The sequence below is a fragment of the Vombatus ursinus genome, unplaced genomic scaffold (genome assembly GCF_900497805.2).
Source record: "Vombatus ursinus unplaced genomic scaffold, bare-nosed wombat genome assembly UNPS02011353.1, whole genome shotgun sequence".
In the NCBI taxonomy this organism is placed as follows: domain Eukaryota; kingdom Metazoa; phylum Chordata; class Mammalia; order Diprotodontia; family Vombatidae; genus Vombatus; species Vombatus ursinus.
This window is the reverse complement of record NW_020951131.1, coordinates 2769938-2786582: the sequence shown is the minus strand read 5'-3', so window position 1 is coordinate 2786582 and position 16645 is coordinate 2769938. Positions and strand designations below refer to the sequence as shown.

General features: G+C 54.0%; 1 protein-coding gene across 1 annotated transcript in view; it reads right to left on the bottom strand.

Moving 5' to 3' along the window:
- Window positions 1-4986, bottom strand: part of CTBP2 (C-terminal binding protein 2) — a 126371-nt gene extending 121385 nt beyond the window's left edge. Inside the window, exon 1 of the mRNA XM_027855920.1 lies at window positions 4877-4986. The gene's annotated coding sequence lies outside the window, so the exon portion shown is untranslated. The remainder of the gene's footprint in view (window positions 1-4876) is intronic.
- Window positions 4987-16645: the final 11659 nt, after the last annotated feature.

Sequence of the window (16645 nt, the reverse complement as noted above, 5' to 3'; positions counted from 1 at the left end):
GACTGACGGATGGATGGAAGGACGGATGGACGGACAGATGGATGGACAGATGGATGGAAGGACGGATGGACAGACGGATGGATGGATGGACAGACTAATAGATGGAAGGATGGATAGACAGACGGATAGATAGCAGGATGGATGGGCTGATGATGGATGGAAGGACAGACAGACTGATGGATGGACAGACTGATGGATGGAAGGACGGATGGATGAATGGATGGACAGACTAATAGATGGAAGGATGGATAGACAGACTGATGGATGGACAGACTGATGGATAGAAGGACAGACAGACTGACAGATGGATGGAAGGACGGATGGACAGACAGATGGATGGAGGGACTGACAGATGGAAGGATGGATGGACAGACTGATGGATGGAAGGATGGACGGACAGACGGATGGATGGGCGGGCGGACTGATGAATGGAGGGACTGACAGATGGAAGGATGAATGGACAGACGGATGGATGGGCGGGTGGACTGATAAATGGTCCCAGGGGGAAGGGTTTGAATAAAGAAGTACCCCAGAGTTCTGTCTATTGACCCAGTTTTGTCCTGACCAGTGATTTCATGGGTAAGTACAGAGACTCCTTCCAAAGTCGCCAGAGGATGACTAATTTGTAACCTGGAGATTCAGAGGTGACCAGGGCACTGAGACGCCAAGCCACTTGCCCAGGCTCAGAGAGCCAGTACTGGTCAGACACTCTATCTATCTGTGCTAGGCCAGAGCACTCTGCTCATGCCACCTATCAGGCCCACCATCCACCCGCTATGTCTGTGGTAGGGCATCATGTTACTGTATGACGAGACACCCCTTTCCATTTTCTCCAAGTCTACACTCTTGGTCAACATGTTGGCAGCTTTGGTGACTACAGGCAGGGCCCATTCTGAAGGGAGATGTTTCCCTGAAACCCCAGAACACGAGAGAGCAGAAGAGCCCCCTCTCCTCTTAAGGAACTGAGATATGTGGCTCTGTGATAGGTGGATGCGATGAGAAGAACCCCACCCAGCCACAAATGAGGAGTGCGGCAGACAGTGCAGATCCGAGGAGGAGGAAGAACAATCGATCGGGTGCACATTCTCAGCAAAGCCCCCGGAAACCTGGATGTGACTCATCGATCGGAGGAACCGGACAGCCCTGATGGAAGACTATGGACGTGGAGAAGACTCCAGCTGGTTCGACAGACCCAATGCAGCCAGGCCCTGATGAGTTCACGATAACGAATCCCATGTGTCCGGCACAGACCACTGTGATAGACGCGAAGAACCAGGAAAAAACCCAACAGTCTCCCGCTCTCCTGGGGTTTTACGGTGGGGGCAGAGCCACCAAATGGACACAGATGAGTACCTTTACAAGGAAGAAAGTGGGAGGGACCGGGGTGTAGAGTGAGGCTTCCACTCAGAAGAAACAATCCCTGACCCCTCTGAAAAAGCCAAGCATCTCCATCCTGGCCGCACTAGCATAACCTGAAGCCACGTTTTCATACCCTGGCGTGAGCGAGAATCACAGACCTAGCACTTGGAATAGACTGACCACAAAGGCCCTCAGATTGGTGTCCCTCATTTCCCAGGGAGGCCCCAGCAGGTGAGGTCACCTGTCTAAGGCGGCCCAGGTGGAAAGCAGCATGGGCAGGTCCTTGGGCTTTAGTCAGTCTACCCAATCTTCCTGCACAGGCCCTCACAGGCACCTCAGGCAGGAAGGTCTCTGGATCGAGGCACAAGGGCCCTCAGCTAATGAACACATCACGGCACCGGGAAGTTGGACCCTCGATGCTGACCCTCTGCTCCGGTGGCTGATGTATGAGAGAGCTCTACAGTCCTGATCAGCTGGGAGTTCGAAGTATCAGATCCCCTGGGGCCGGCCAGAGGGATTCCGAGCCACACCCCTGCCCTTGTTCATGGGGGTAACCTCAATACCAGGGGGATGGGCGGGCTGTAGTTGGTTACTCCCGCCCTTCCAGGGAACAGGCGGTCAGCCTGAGTGAGGCGCAGGCGGGGGCTGACGGGTGCCAGCACAGACCTGGGACTCGCACTCAGGTCTCCTGACTCCCAATATCATACTCCCCCCACTATGCCAGGCTCATTAGGCTGGCTTTCAAAATAATGATTAGTAACTCACATTTACATAGAGCCGTAAAGGATCCTATTACATTAACTCCATTATCACCTTTAGAGTAAAAATAGGGCTTGCAGCCTGGTTAATTCAACAGGGAATTAACACTATCATCATCATCATCATCGTCATCATCACCATCATCATCATCACCACCACCATCATCATCACCACCATCATCACCATCATCACCACCACCACCATCATCATCACCACCACCATCACCATCATCACCACCACCACCACCATCATCATCATCACCATCATCATCATCACCACCATCATCACCACCATCACCATCACCATCATCATCATCACCATCATCATCACCACCATCATCATCACCACCATCATCATCATCACCATCACCACCATCATCATCATCACCACCATCATCATCATCACCACCATCATCATCATCACCATCACCATCACCATCACCACCATCATCACCACCATCACCATCATCACCATCATCATCACCATCACCATCACCATCACCATCATCATCACCATCACCACCATCATCATCATCACCACCACCACTATCACCATCACCATCATAACCATCACCATCATCATGTTCTCCTCATCGGCTCCTTCATTATTATTGTTACAATTAATTTGGCAAACATTTATTTTAATGATCACTGGAGGCAGCTGTGGCGGAGCGGGATGAGGCGGCCTGCGTGACCTCGGGAAGGCACATTCCCCAAACATTCCCTCCCCACCCGGACCTTCTTGCAGAGCTCCACCCAGTCTGGCGGCTCCCCCCTCTCCCCATCTCCCCAGCTGGGACAGCAAGCTCCCCATCCCTAGACGTCTTTAGGCTGGAGGATACCGGAACCGTCCTTCTCAGATAGGCAAGGAAGTTTGTCTAGAGCAGCGGGGTCCAACTCAAAACGAGGGGGTAGGGGGAGAAGAGAGAGAAAGGCGGAAGTGGGGGGAGACGGAGACAGAGAGAGACAGACAAAGAGAATCAGAGAGACAAAAAAAATCAGAGAGACAGAGACACACGTACAGGCACAGAGAATCAGAGAGACAGTAACAGAGAAAGAGACAGAGAGAATCAGAGAGACAGAGAGAGAGACAGAGACAAAGAGAATGTGAGCATGAGAAAGAGAGAGAGAGAAGGAGGAGGAGGTGTGTGTGGTGGGGGAGGTGATACACATGCATGCACTGTCTTTTCCCTTCCCTTAAATTAAGGGGTTAAGCAGATCACTGAAGGAGAAAACTGGATTCTTTTTCTCTAAATTAAATGCTTACAACCCAGGGGAAAACTCCACACTTTCCCAAAGGCCGTCCAGCCCACTCTCTCCTCCCATTCAGTTCTGGGCTAGTGGGCTGCACGTATTGCCACCTGAGCCCGGGAGGAGACAGGAAGGGCTTCCCAACAGTAAGTGGGTCCGCTCTGGTGAACTTCTGGGAGAACACGGGCAAGTCACACGGGACAGCAGAGAAGGATGGGCCGCAATCTGCACCATGGAAAGGACTGGCCACAAGGATGAGGGCGCACAGGTCCTTTGGCATGTTGGCATACGATCAATGAGCACTTCATGAGAAGGGGGTTTGGGCAACCACAGCAAAACAAAAGGCCAAGTTCCACACTAGAATCAGGCTGTGGGAGGAAATCTGCCCCCAAAGGCTGTATTAATGAAGCTCTTTGGTCTGCGGACATGTGGGTAGTGCCACCAGCCTCCTCCCCTCCCTCCCTCCCTCCCTCCATGATGCCACTGAAGAGGAAGACTTCCTGGCACTGACCATTTAACCAGGTTGTCTTCAGAAAGCCCCAGAGGACCCTGAAAGCCTCAGGTCCCAAGAAGGGCCTGCCTTGAGAGAGGGTGGTTGTTTTTTCTTAAAATTTATTTTGCCCGAGAATATTGCTCCGACTTAAGGCCATTAGAAATGATACAATTTCAGCAGCAGACAATTTTCCCCTAATATGCTTTCATTCTTTCTAATTATTACTGTGATAGAAGTAATAATGCGACCTCCATTCTGACTCGTTTCCTATTTGGGTAATTCCCATAGACTCATCCCGGAACCGCTGCAAAATCTCTCTGCAGTGAACCAGTGAATTAATCACCGCTGCAGTCTTGAGAATCCTCTGGTTTTTCAAAGATGAGGCTTTGTCTGCCCAATGGGGCTATCCCTTCCCAAGCCGTGGCCCTCCTCTTCCAGTCCAGGACCCCAGCTTCCTGCCCCTCCAGCTCTGAACCACCTCAATACCAAGAGGGACGTTTCCAGTTTTCTGACTGAGGAAATAAGGGGGTGGGCAGCCCTGAGGAGACCACCCTTCTCTTCCCTATATAACACTTATTTCTGCCACGGCCTGAAGGCCAGTCCATGAAGGACTCCCTGGGGGCAGCTCCCAGGGCCCGGGGGGATGAAAGTCAATGGCTGTGTCAAGGTCAAGCTTGAATGGGAAGAGGCTAGCTCGGGGGGGTCAGTAGGGTACCCTGTGATTCTCTGTTGTTCTTTCCCCCATGATCCTGTGGGAGTCTCCACTTCAGCCACGTGGTTACCCCTTGAACACAACAGATAAAAGAGCTGCCCGCCCCTACCCCGACACCTTTCAGCACTGACCAGCCCCCAGACCACCAGTACCAGATCTTCCACAGACCCCGGATACATGACCCTGCAAGACAAGCAGTGATACCTGCTTGTCTATGCCTATACCTATGCATCAAAGCCGTTCCCAAAGAGATCCAGATAAAACCCAAGGGCCCTCGAACCCGCACAGGAGGCTTCAACTCACCAAGACCAGGCTGTGCACGGACCATGCGACTCACACGCCAACACGGGTTCGTCGACTCCGCGAGAGCTGGGCTTCATGGGCCTCAGCCAACTTCCCTGGTGAGACCCTGGAAGGAAAATGGATTTGGTCAGTGAGCTTGGGGCCGCTGTTATTTTCACCTGGTCATCCCTTAACTGCACTGAACGGAGGGTTTCATTAAAAAGGCTCTATTCGTCTTGCGTTCACCAAACCCGATCCGACGGTGGCGTGCCAGAACAAACGAACCCTTTCCATCCTCTCTGCCACCAGGCCGGGGCTCAGAACGGATGAGGGACAGGGAGGCATCCCTCAGCATTCATCACAGCTCCGAAAAGCGCAGAGAGAGAGAGCGCGGATCAATAACGTCGGGGGAGGGAGAACGTGATCCAAGGTTTTAAAAAAATGTGGAATTATGAGACGCAATTCATAAGCCTCTGGTTTATAAGGACGATTAGCATAACTGCTGACCACCGTCAATCTACTGTACCCCTGATGGATGGCTGGAGCTGTCCGTTAATAGCAGGCGTTTTAACTTAGTACAAAAATTGATTAGTCGGTTAAGAATTCAATCCTGATGTTCAACAAAATTGCAGTTTCTTGGCAAATGCAGTATGAAATGAGGTGATACATTAAACAGCCTTCCCATTCATTACAGGATACACAGGAAGAAGAGGAAAGAAAGGGCGCACGCTGCATCATTTTAACTCTTGCAAACACACACGGAAGGGCGGCAGACGGATTGACGGGTCTCTTGTTCATCCTTCCTTTCTTCTTTTTTTTTGGTGAGGCAATTGAGGTTAAGTGACTTGCCCAGTGTCACACAGCTAGCAAGCGTCGAGTGTTTGATCTGAGGCTGGATTTGAACTCAGGTCCTCCTGACTTCAGGGCCAGTGCTCTATCCACTGCGCCACCTAGCTGCCCCCCCTCATCCTTCCTTTCAAAGAGGACCAGTGACATCACAGGGCAAGATCTTGACTCACTCATGTCCGACCAAAGCGGAGAGAGCCACACCAAGCCGTCAGCCTCACTCTCTCCTCCAGTCACCCACGTCCAGTGGCAGCACCAAAGTCAGATGACTGGCGATGGCCAACCGTGGCGCCTTTGACTCCTGACCACGTCCTATATGCTCCCCAGCTTCAGCCACCTTCATGGCCATTACAACAAACCGTTCTCCACCCATTCCCCCAAAGGAAGTCGTCACGCACTTGGGGCAGACACCCCACTAACTCACGGACGGGTCTGAGGCCCGCCGGTCACCCCGTCTGCTGAGACGGCTGACCATGGTGTGGTCGCTGGGCACGCTTCTTGGAGTCCCAGGTGAGAGCTGGGTGAGTCAAGTAGACACCGAGAGTGGATGAGCATGCTCACAGAGGCGCTGCTCCTCCATGAACACCCTAGGGAGGGTCTACAGACCGGGATAAGCTAGTCCTTCCAACGTAAAAGAAGAGGACGGAAAGGGAAAGGCCGCCCCTCGGGAACAGAAGTTTCTGGGCTCTGAGCTAAGAGACAGAACAGCCAAGCGCAATGCTTCCACTGCATTGTGTAGGTTACATTTCTAAAAAAACAGACTCTGGAGCAACAGGAATGAGAAAGCCGGGCCGCCTCCCTTCCTACCAAATATTAACCATCACTTCAGACTCGGGTCATCGGGTCCCACCCAACACATCAAAGAGGCGCCTTCTGCAGCACACCCGCAGCCTCGGCCGAAAACATCTCCAGTGACGGGAGCCGCTGCGCCCCCAAAGGAAGCCTCTATCTGTGGGCAACTCCTTCCTGCCATCGGGCCTGATCTGCTTCTGAGAACTGGCACCCACTGTTCCTAGGTCTGCCCTCTGGGGCCAGAGGAAGAGGGCTGTCCAATCCAGTGGACAACGTTATCCGGCTTACTGGTTACGTGAAGAAGACCATTAACAGCTCGCCGAGCCTCACTGTTCTCATCTCTAAAATGCAGGCAGGGTGCCACGGTCCCTTCTGGTTCTAGGCATCCAACCCTGTGTCCACGCCCTCTACCACAGGAGCCCTTCAGGGCCTGGCCAGACGGATGCTACCTCTCTCTTCTCCTCCCCGAGACTCTTCACCACAGAATACACCTGCTGGAGCACCTGCAAACGACCGCCTACATCTTCTGAACAAGCCCATGTTTTCCCCCCAACAGAATCCTGCTGGTTCCTTCTGGTACCTGTACCCAGGGCTGGGCACGGTGCCTGACACATGGTACAACCCAATGTTTGCTGACTGACTGAGTCCTCATTCACCCCTGCCCAGTCTGTCTTTGGATAAAATGAAGGCATCGAGGTCAGCCGGTCAGAGAACTCAGAGCTACGAGGGACAGACCCCCTCCAGATTTAGCCCCGACTCGTCCTCTGACAGAGACGCTGAGGCGCTGCTGGGGAGGGGGCTTCTCAGCTTTGGTCAGAAGGCTATGGTCTTCCCGCTCCATCATCATACCCCGGGTGATCACCACGCCTCCGACGGCCTAGGACTCCGCTACCCCGAATCCTCCGGCTCCGACCCTCACCAGGCCAGATCAAGAGGCAGCGGCAGCAACGGGCCGCGTCTCTGTGGTCGTCTGTGGCACGCAGATGGTGATGTCACAGGAACTGACGGTGACTCTGCTAGATGCACAGTGGGCCAGGACCGCGGCAGCCCTCCTGTCTGACCCCCACCTGGACAAGCACCTCCTAATAATAATCCTAAGAGCGCGCGACACGGCCGCGCCAAGCGGACGATGGCCTAAGAGACGCTTTTACGGAGACCTCGCACAGGACAAGTGCTCACATGGCGGTCAGAAGAACGATACAAGGACACGCTCAAGGTCTCTCTGAAGAGGTCTGTGGTGACCTGGGAGACAGGGGCACAGGACCGCCCAGCACGGCGCCCAGGCTCTGCGAGCGAAGCAGAATCACAGCGGCTCAAAAGAAGCATGAGACACACAGATTTAGAGCTACCTGCACTCCAAAGTTCACACGGACCATTTGTGCCCGACCTGTGGTAGGGCTTCCCGGGCTCACACTGGTCTGAACAGCCACGGCGGGACGCACCGTACCTTTACCTGAACATACTGACGTCCTCGCCAAGCATGAAGGATGCCAACCAACCTTGGGCCAGTCCATAAGCCTCTGTCTGCCTCAGTTTCCTCATCTGTAGAATAGGGATGACAGTAACACCTATCTCCAGGGTGGCTGTTGGAATGAAATCTATTAGGTGCTTTGCCGACCTTGAAGCACTGCAGGGATGCCGGCTACCTTCAGCATCCTCATTGTGATCTTGTTATGTAACACGTCCACCTGCCTCATCTGACCCCCTCAGGGGAACAGTAATTATTATCTCCCTTTTAGAAATGGGGAAACTGAGGCTGGAAAAGGCTTTAGTCCCTGCGACACAGCCAAGTGAATCGGTGGAGGTGGGGCTGCATCCCACTGGGGCAGCTGGCCTCTTTCCATAATAGGCGACCAAGTCTCCAAAGTCCAGCTTGCACTCTTCAAAGGACAGCAAGGAATTAACCCCCATCTTTCTGCAAGGGCCCTGGAGAGGACACGGCCTGTCCTCTCTACTGCTACTGTGACAGACGGCCCACCCCACCACCTACAAGACGTGGTCAAAGCCAGCAGAAGGACCATGAACGTGTACGTGTGGGAGGGAGGGAGGGCAGGCGGCCGGAGCCTTAGGGGTCATCCGGCCCAACCCAACCCCCTCACTTATAGAAGGATGAGCCCCGGTCTAGGGGAGCTCATGTAACCAGACTCCTTATCACCGATCAAGGCTCTCTGGGTCCTGGTGCCCTTGGGCTGGGTCAGTCTGGCAAAACCAACGTGGACTCCTCAGAATCCTGTTTTTAAATGCTTAAAATAAAACACACAGGATCACTAAGAAAATCAATGATACTGAAATGCAGTGATCAACACACACTCTCCCTCTCCCTCTCTCCCTCTCTCTCTCCCCCTCCCTCCCTCTCCCCCTCTCTCTCTCTCTCCCCCTCTCTCTCTCCCTCTCTCCCTCTGTCTTGGGCAAGACACCTCTTGGGCCCTGGCTGGGGCCGCCTTTCTCAGTCAGCGCTGATCCCTGAGTGCAGACCCTTCACAGGAACAGACACTGCCTCACGCTCTGTCCCCACCACATCTGGAGAAGGCTCCACCCCGTCCTGGTGAAGCAGCACAGCTATCCCGAGGCCAGCGGGGAGAACCGTCACACCCACGAAGCACCAGCCTGATCACTCCGGCCTGGTCCCCGGGGCTGCCCGGCCTCTCACCCCCGGCACCGCCCAGCGCCACGGGACACCAAAGCAGCTTTTCCCCAGGGTCTCCTCGGGTCAAGGCAGGGCAGGAAGACCTCGGCCGGCAAATGTCAGCCAGTCAAATGAGGGAAGCAGGTTATGTAAGAGGATGTGGCAAAGTCTGATGACTCCTGGAATCAGAGAGCACCCCCTGGCATCCAGAAAAGGTCAGGCTTGTCCCAGGAGCAGCCCCAGCTAGCTGAGCACAGCTCACCGAGTCAAAGCAGCTCTGGGGAAAACGAAGTGTACAAACAGGCAGTTACAAAACGCAATTCTGCTTTCCCAGCCAGTCCCCCAAACTGGCCTGCCTCCCTCATCCCAAAATAAGTCAGAAGCCGTCTGAAGGAACTGGGTCTCCTGCCCTCTCTCCACCCCCAGCCCCACCTCCAATTCCCAAGGAACAGACTTCCCCAAACACTCAATAAGAGGAACAATTCCCATTTCCACAGCACTTTCTTCCACAACCCTGCCACAGGTAAAATGGGTAATACCCCAATTTCACCAAGGAGAAAACTGAGGCTCGGAGGTTAAATCACCTGCCACAATCGCCCAGCTAGTACAAATGCCAAGAGCCAAAATCTAACCCAGGTCTGCACACATGTCCGGGGTTCTTCGCAAGATGCCCACAACCCCCACGAACTCTTCTCACTGCCTCAATCCCAGGCCTCAAACGAGCGGCTAGAATGAGCCAGAGATCACTGAGGCCAATCCCCAAACTCAAAGGGGATGTGGTGGCCAGAAAGGATGATTTGCCCAAGAGCTCAGATTAAACCAACTGATTTTTCCAGGAGAAGAAATCGGTCAGCTTGGACATCTCCTGTTTTCTCTCTTCCACTCCCCCGTCCATACCCCCTACCCTGGGGGCACCTCACCATAGCATTTTGCCTGGCTCGTCTCAGCAGAATTTTCCAAACTGTGGTCTCACTTACACACGTCCACGTTCATAAAAACGGTACGAGAACCACCTGACCCACTAAACCCTGAGCTCAGCCTCCCTCAGAGGGTGGTCACGAAAGTAGCGGTGGCGGTGGCAGTGGCAACATGATACAGCGCTCTAAAGCATGTAAAGGACTTTACAAATATCGGATTTTATCCTTTTAACAACCCTGGATGCTATTATTATCCTTATTTTACAGATGAAGAAACTGAGGCACACAGAAGTTAGCTGGCTTACCCCAGGTCACACAGATGCTAAGAAGCTGAGTCCAAAGGTGAGGCTGTAAAGAATAGAAGAGCCGGGGGCAGCTAGGTGGCACAGTGGATAGAGCACTGGCCCTCCAGTCAGGAGGACCCAAGTTCAAATATGGTCTCAGACGCTTGACGCTTACTACCTGTACGACCCTGGGCAAGTCACTTAACCTCAATTGCCTTAGGGGGGAGAGGATAGAAGAGCCAATGATGGTGCCAGACGGAGTCAGATGGCGCTCACTGTGCCTGCAGAGGGTCTGGATACTTCTCTGGCTTCTGCTCCTCCAGCCACGGTGGGGACCACCAATGGGCAGCCCACCTCCAGGGCAGCCTTCGGCCTTGAGTATCTGCATCTAATTTACCTTTAAATCACCAAGCCCCTGAGAAGGCCTGGGGAATTCCATCGGGGGAGAACATGGAAGCTTGCCATCTCTGCAGGAGTGCCCAACTTCTGTAGGAGGGTCTAAGAGACAGCCCACTGATGGCCCATTAATCTGTGGATGGTGATTTTGACATCAAGGGAAAGCCAAGAGACCCCAGGCAGGCAGAGCAGAGGGGAGGGGGCTCAGCTCTAAACTGCTGCTTTTTTACTTCAAGAAGGCTGAGGAGAGGCCTGGCCTTGCTCGTGCCCTCGAGGGTCTCCACCCTCGGGGGGTCCCCACAGGGCCTCTGGAGAAGAATCGGCCAGCTAGGAGCTGGAGCCAGCCCCTTAGGCAACACTCACTGGGTCAGGGGTATAGGCGATGGAGCCAGCGACAGTCACTTGCTCGCCTACTTTGAATCCTTGGCTCTCTCTAGAACCCTGGGAAAGGCCAAAGCCCCTGGGGGTCAGGCTGCGCCTAGGAGTCTCAAATGACCAGTGGTCAAGGGCTGCTTCTGTCCCCTCCCACCAGTGTCATCTCCAGCCAGGCACTCGCTTCTCTGGGCCTCAGGTGCCATCAGTAAACTCCCCTTTTGGGGGCTGAACCTGCCATTCCTTTGGGAGACCCCTCTACCGACACAAGCCGCTATCTGCTGTGCCCTCAAGGCCTTGAACTGCCTCCCTGCCTACACATGACAGAGGAGGAAACTGAGGCTCAGAGAGGTTAGTTAAGCAACTTTCCCAGGGCAGCGTGGTGTGCTCACTTTTCACCTAGCATGCTCAAGTGAGGATGGCATCATGTAGGAGGAAGGTTTCTGCCAGCTAGAGGGGCATGCCGGGAAGGAGCCCCCAGCCTCTGTCCTCCCCAGATCTCCCTGACGCGTCATCACTGTGCTGTGTGTAGGGAAAGGGAGGGATGTGTATGCACCTGCACGTGGGTTGTTGTGAGCCCACACAGCATGCACCAGGACAGCATAAGCAATGACGTTGGGGATCCCTCCCCTCCATGCAGAAGCCTCTGTCAGCACCCTGGACAAGGAAGAAAGCCAGGGAGGAGGGGGAAGACGGAAGCAGGAGGCTGAAGGCTGCCGGATCCACCCAACTGGATGATCCGATAATTACGTCCCCATCTTCTAGCCATTATGGTGGCTATATCTAGCTATTATCTGCACATCAGGAGGATGGCCCCGAGCCGGGGCAGGAGGGGTGGAGGGCACGAGAAGCCCAACAGAAGGGGATGGACCCTGGGGTCAAGTCCCACCACATCACGGTCCCGAAGTAGAGGGCCGCAATGCTCCTGACCGCAACCACAAGAGGATAAATGGCTTCCACGGAGGGGCTAAAAACAAAATGGAGTGTCCTTCTGTGATGTGGCCAGAGCCCCTGCTCCTGCCATGGCTGAGGAGGGGGGAGCAGTGAGCATTTATCAGGTGCCTACTCTGTGCCAGGCACTGGGCCAGTCTCCCGAGCTGCACCATAACTTCGGGCCACAAATGGTGGCCCTGGGCTCCATCTCAGGCAGCCACCAGACGGGAGTCACGGTCCTGCCATGGGACTGGACGGATCCTGTGGCCAGCTCCCCCGATGTGCCAGCCACGTCCACGGAGATCGGCCGGCAGCTAGGCCAGCCACCTAATGGGGGCTAAAGGGAGAGGAGGAGGGAGCAGAGAAGCAAGGGAAAGGGGTGGGGGGGTGAGGATTCACTCAGTCATGCCCCCTGATCTGATCTGATCTGATCTTCAACCTTTTCCTCAGCAAAGACGTTTCACAAGGGCATTAATTCTGACTCCGGTCATCTTCTGCATGTGTATGTCTATATATTCACACGTGTGCATATATGCACATACACATGCATGCGCGCACACACGTATGTGTGTATACTGTACGTATACACATATATGAACACACAGGCGTATAACTAGTATATATCATATATGCACATGACAGCGTGTGAATGTGTGTGCACCAGCACGAGTACAGGGGATGGAGAAATTCCACCTCCACCCCTGGATTCAAAAAGCAGCGCCAATGGGCACTGCCAAGGATGCCTGCCAGGCTCCTCCCACGGCGGGCATGAGATGCTCAGCCCCTGGAACGCGGGTTCTTAAGGAAGCTCACACTCTTGAGTGCGCTGGAGACCATTCCTTTGGAAGCTGCTACAAACCGTCATCTGGCTCACAGTCGAGACCACCCGCGCACCCCTGTCTCCAGCAGTCAGCGGACAGCCCTTCAGGGAAGGCCTTCTGCTCTCCACGCCCAGGGTGGGGCACTGCCCGCACTCGTAACCTGAGATGTCGGGCTGCCCAGGCATCCAGGCCATCCTGGAGAGCGCCAGGCGGCCCAAATCATGGGATCCGCCCACCTTCCCTGGACTGGCCCTGCACGTTTGGGATGGATGTCACATGCCTAATGCCACAGGGCTGGGAGACCCTGGGAGGGCCGAGGGCCCTGGGCACAGCGCTCTTCACCTTTCCCTGGGATTCTGCCCAATCCCGCCATCACAGCTACTCACGCTCCGGCAGGGTCTTGCCTTCCTGCGTGTTAAGGCATGACACACGGTCACGACCTTTGAGAAACTGGTTGGGTAGCTTTTTAAAAATCGTTCATGCCTCAGAAAACCACTTTAGCCAAGGGAGATGCTCATGAAAAAGCCTTCTGTCTTCTGGCTAAAAGGGTCTGGCTGAGCTGGGACGAAGATGCGGGGGCTGCGGGGAAAGGCCCACACCCATCGATTTACAAAGAGAACGGGGCAGGACGGGGCAGACGAGTCCAACGTCAATTCTGTCTCGGGGGAGTCTGCAATGACTGCAGAAAGGAAGAAAGAGAGGGATGAGTTTCCAAAGTCAGCATCTATGCGCCAACCCAACGTGGAAGCGCCAACGCCACGTAGAAAACCCCAGGGGAGGCTCCGCACCCTGACTGATACTTCCTGGCCACATGGCCTCGGAAAAACCGCTCCGCGTCTGAGCCTCAGACAAGTGCAAACAGTGATTGCTTCCGGTGTGCTGATGTTTGCGATCTCCACTGGCACAAAACCTGCACAGAAAACGTTTTCTACCCTCCTTTTAACACAACCCAGAGCAGTCAAAACAGACCAGGAGATGGAGCCACTAATACTGCCCCCTCTCTGGGGCCTCAGTTTCCCTTCCTGTAGAAGGAGGCCGTTGGACTAGGTAAGTTCTGGGTTTCCTTCCAGATGCTGGCATTTGATCCCATAAACACCTGGGGTCTTTTCCCCGCCCCAGAATAGCCGCTCTGGATCGTCCTCATGGTTGCTCTCTGTAGGATGGGCACAGCAGCCCTGGGGGCCCTCGCAGTGACCACACAGATAGAGTGGTTTGCAAACCTCCCGAGATCTGAAACAGAGCAAGCAACTCCAGGGACCTTCACAGCAACATTACAAGACAGAATCTCTCCCTACTTCACTCCACTGTGACAAGTTTAAAAAAAAAGTTTTTAAAGACAGAAAGCCCCCAAAACTAGGAGACAAAGTGTGAGGATGATAAGATTGAGTTATCTGAGCCTCAAAGTCCATACACACCCCTTTAGGAGTGGAGGGGGAGGGGGAATGTCTAGATTAGGGGGGAAAGAGGACAAGCATCTATACAGCACCTACTATGTGCCATGCACTTTTACAAACCTCATCCTCAAAACAACCCTGCAAAGTCGGTGCTATTATGAACCCCATTTTACAGCTGAGAAAACTGAGGCAGGCAGAGGTTAACTGACCTGCCCAATGTCACACAGCTAGTAAGTATCTTAGGCTGTATTAGAACCCAGGACCTCCTGATTCCCGGCCCAACGCTCCATCCACTGCCTCAAGATATATGTCCCTGGGGCGGAAACGTCCAGTCTGGAAGCTCCTAGTACCCCCTCCTAACTCATCTGTGACATCCAGTCTTCAAGAATCATCAGAGGCGCCACGAAAGTATGTCTATGTGTTCACCCAGCAATCACGTGTCAGAACTTGAACCCGACACTTCTGAACTCCAAGGCTAGGCTCTCCCTGCCTCTCCTCGAAATCTTTAAAGCATCATCATTTTCTATCACTCTGGCTGGCCGGTTTTAAAGCTGCTAAAAACGAGCGAATCTTTCCCGTGAATAAAAATGACATTTTACATAAATTAAACATATAATTCGATTAAATGTTTCTGCCTTTGTGACGGCATTTAAAGGAGCAGTACTCATCTTCTTTCTGCAAAGAAAAACTCTTTCAAATGTAATCTGAAGCTGTCAAACCAATCTCCCCTGTAGATCTTTTAAATGTCACCCACCTTCCAAAGGGGCCAGCAGCTTCCTTCTCAATATGCAATTCCAAACAGCACATTCTGAATCAAGGATTTATTAAAATATGCCACTGACATTTATACTGATTAAGTAGAGGCCTTTCCCGGCTCCTTTTGGTGGAAATGCTCACACAAAACGCGTCACAACACCTCCAGAGCATGATACTTTCAGTATCCCCCCACCCCCAACACGGTATGATCTGTCCTTTGAAGCCTGACGCGGTGGGACACACACCTAAGGATGCCAGGATCCCGGTCGGCCGGCCCTGTTCCCTCGGATCCAAGCCACCCCGGGCAAGAGCTGTCCAGCCTCTGCCTGAGACCTCCGGGAAGGAGAGCTCCCCATCCCCAAGAGAGCGGGGTATGGTGGGGAGAGCGCTGAGTGCATGCGCATGGGTTCCAATCCTACCTCAAACACATGCAGGCTGCTGAGCCTGGGCCAAGCTGCACTGGGCCTCAGGTTCCTTCTCCATAAATAAAGGGTCAGGACTCCGTGGCCTCTCGTGTCCTTTCTGGCCCTGGGGCTCGCTTTAGGCACTGAGCTTCACAAGACAACAGACAGTGGGCAGCTCTGAACCGAGATGAGGACCCAGGACCCCCCTCGGGAGGGCTCTTCGGGGCCACGAAGGTTAGAGGTTCTGAACCGCCGCCAGAACCAGGAAACCAGGGAACAGCCTCTGAATGAAGCAGCGGACTGAAAAAGACAAAAAGAAAGACTCGGGCTCTGTCACTTCCATGTGTGACTCAGGTTGGGGCTCTTTGAGCCTCAGTTTCCCCATCTGTCAAATGAGCCGGAGAAGGAAATGGCCAACCACTCCAGTATCTCTGCCAAGAAAACCCCCAGTGGGGTCACAAAGAGTCGGGCATGACTGAAACAACTGGCCAATAAGAAGATTTGGGGTCTCGGCCGGTCACCTCACTTCCATCCCTCAGTTTCCTTATCTGTCAAAGGGGGCCCAGATGAGCTATGATCAATCAGCTGATCTCTGCCCTCTGGCGCCCAGTGCCCCATCCCGCCATGCCAACAGCCTGCTGAATTTCTGAACCTGGGAGGCGTGGTGCCTCTCAGACCTCCTCACTCCCACCTCCACATCCGACTTCTTATTCCTCCAAACAACAACGGCGAGGACCGATGGTCCTTGGGGCGGGCAGGACAGATGGAAGGGCAGGGCCACGGAGCCCACGGAGCCCACAGAGCCCACGGAGCCACTGATCAAGCTCCCAGGGAGAGGAGGACACACAGGGCCTGTGACCACTAGGCAAAGGCAGGGCGAGGGCCCCCTTGGAGGGACCACAGCCCCGCCAAGAACATGCCAGGGACCTGGAAAGCAGGCCTACAGGACCTGGAGACACTGTCCGGATCTGAGCTGCTGTCCGCCCTAGACAAAGAAGACTCACACACCAACCTGACAGGAAGAAGACGGCACACACCAGACTCGTGGAGGGCGGAGAGAGGACCGGGACTGGGAGTCAGAAGACGCGGGTTCCAATCCAGCCTCTAACTCTGGACCACCACCCAAGAGCCACCTAATTAAGAGATGGGTCAATGGAGCTGGACAGATGAAGCATAAACCGGGCATGAGCCTAAATTCCCAAAAAGGACCCTCGAGGATCAGATATCAGAGCTGGCAGTGAGGCAGCCT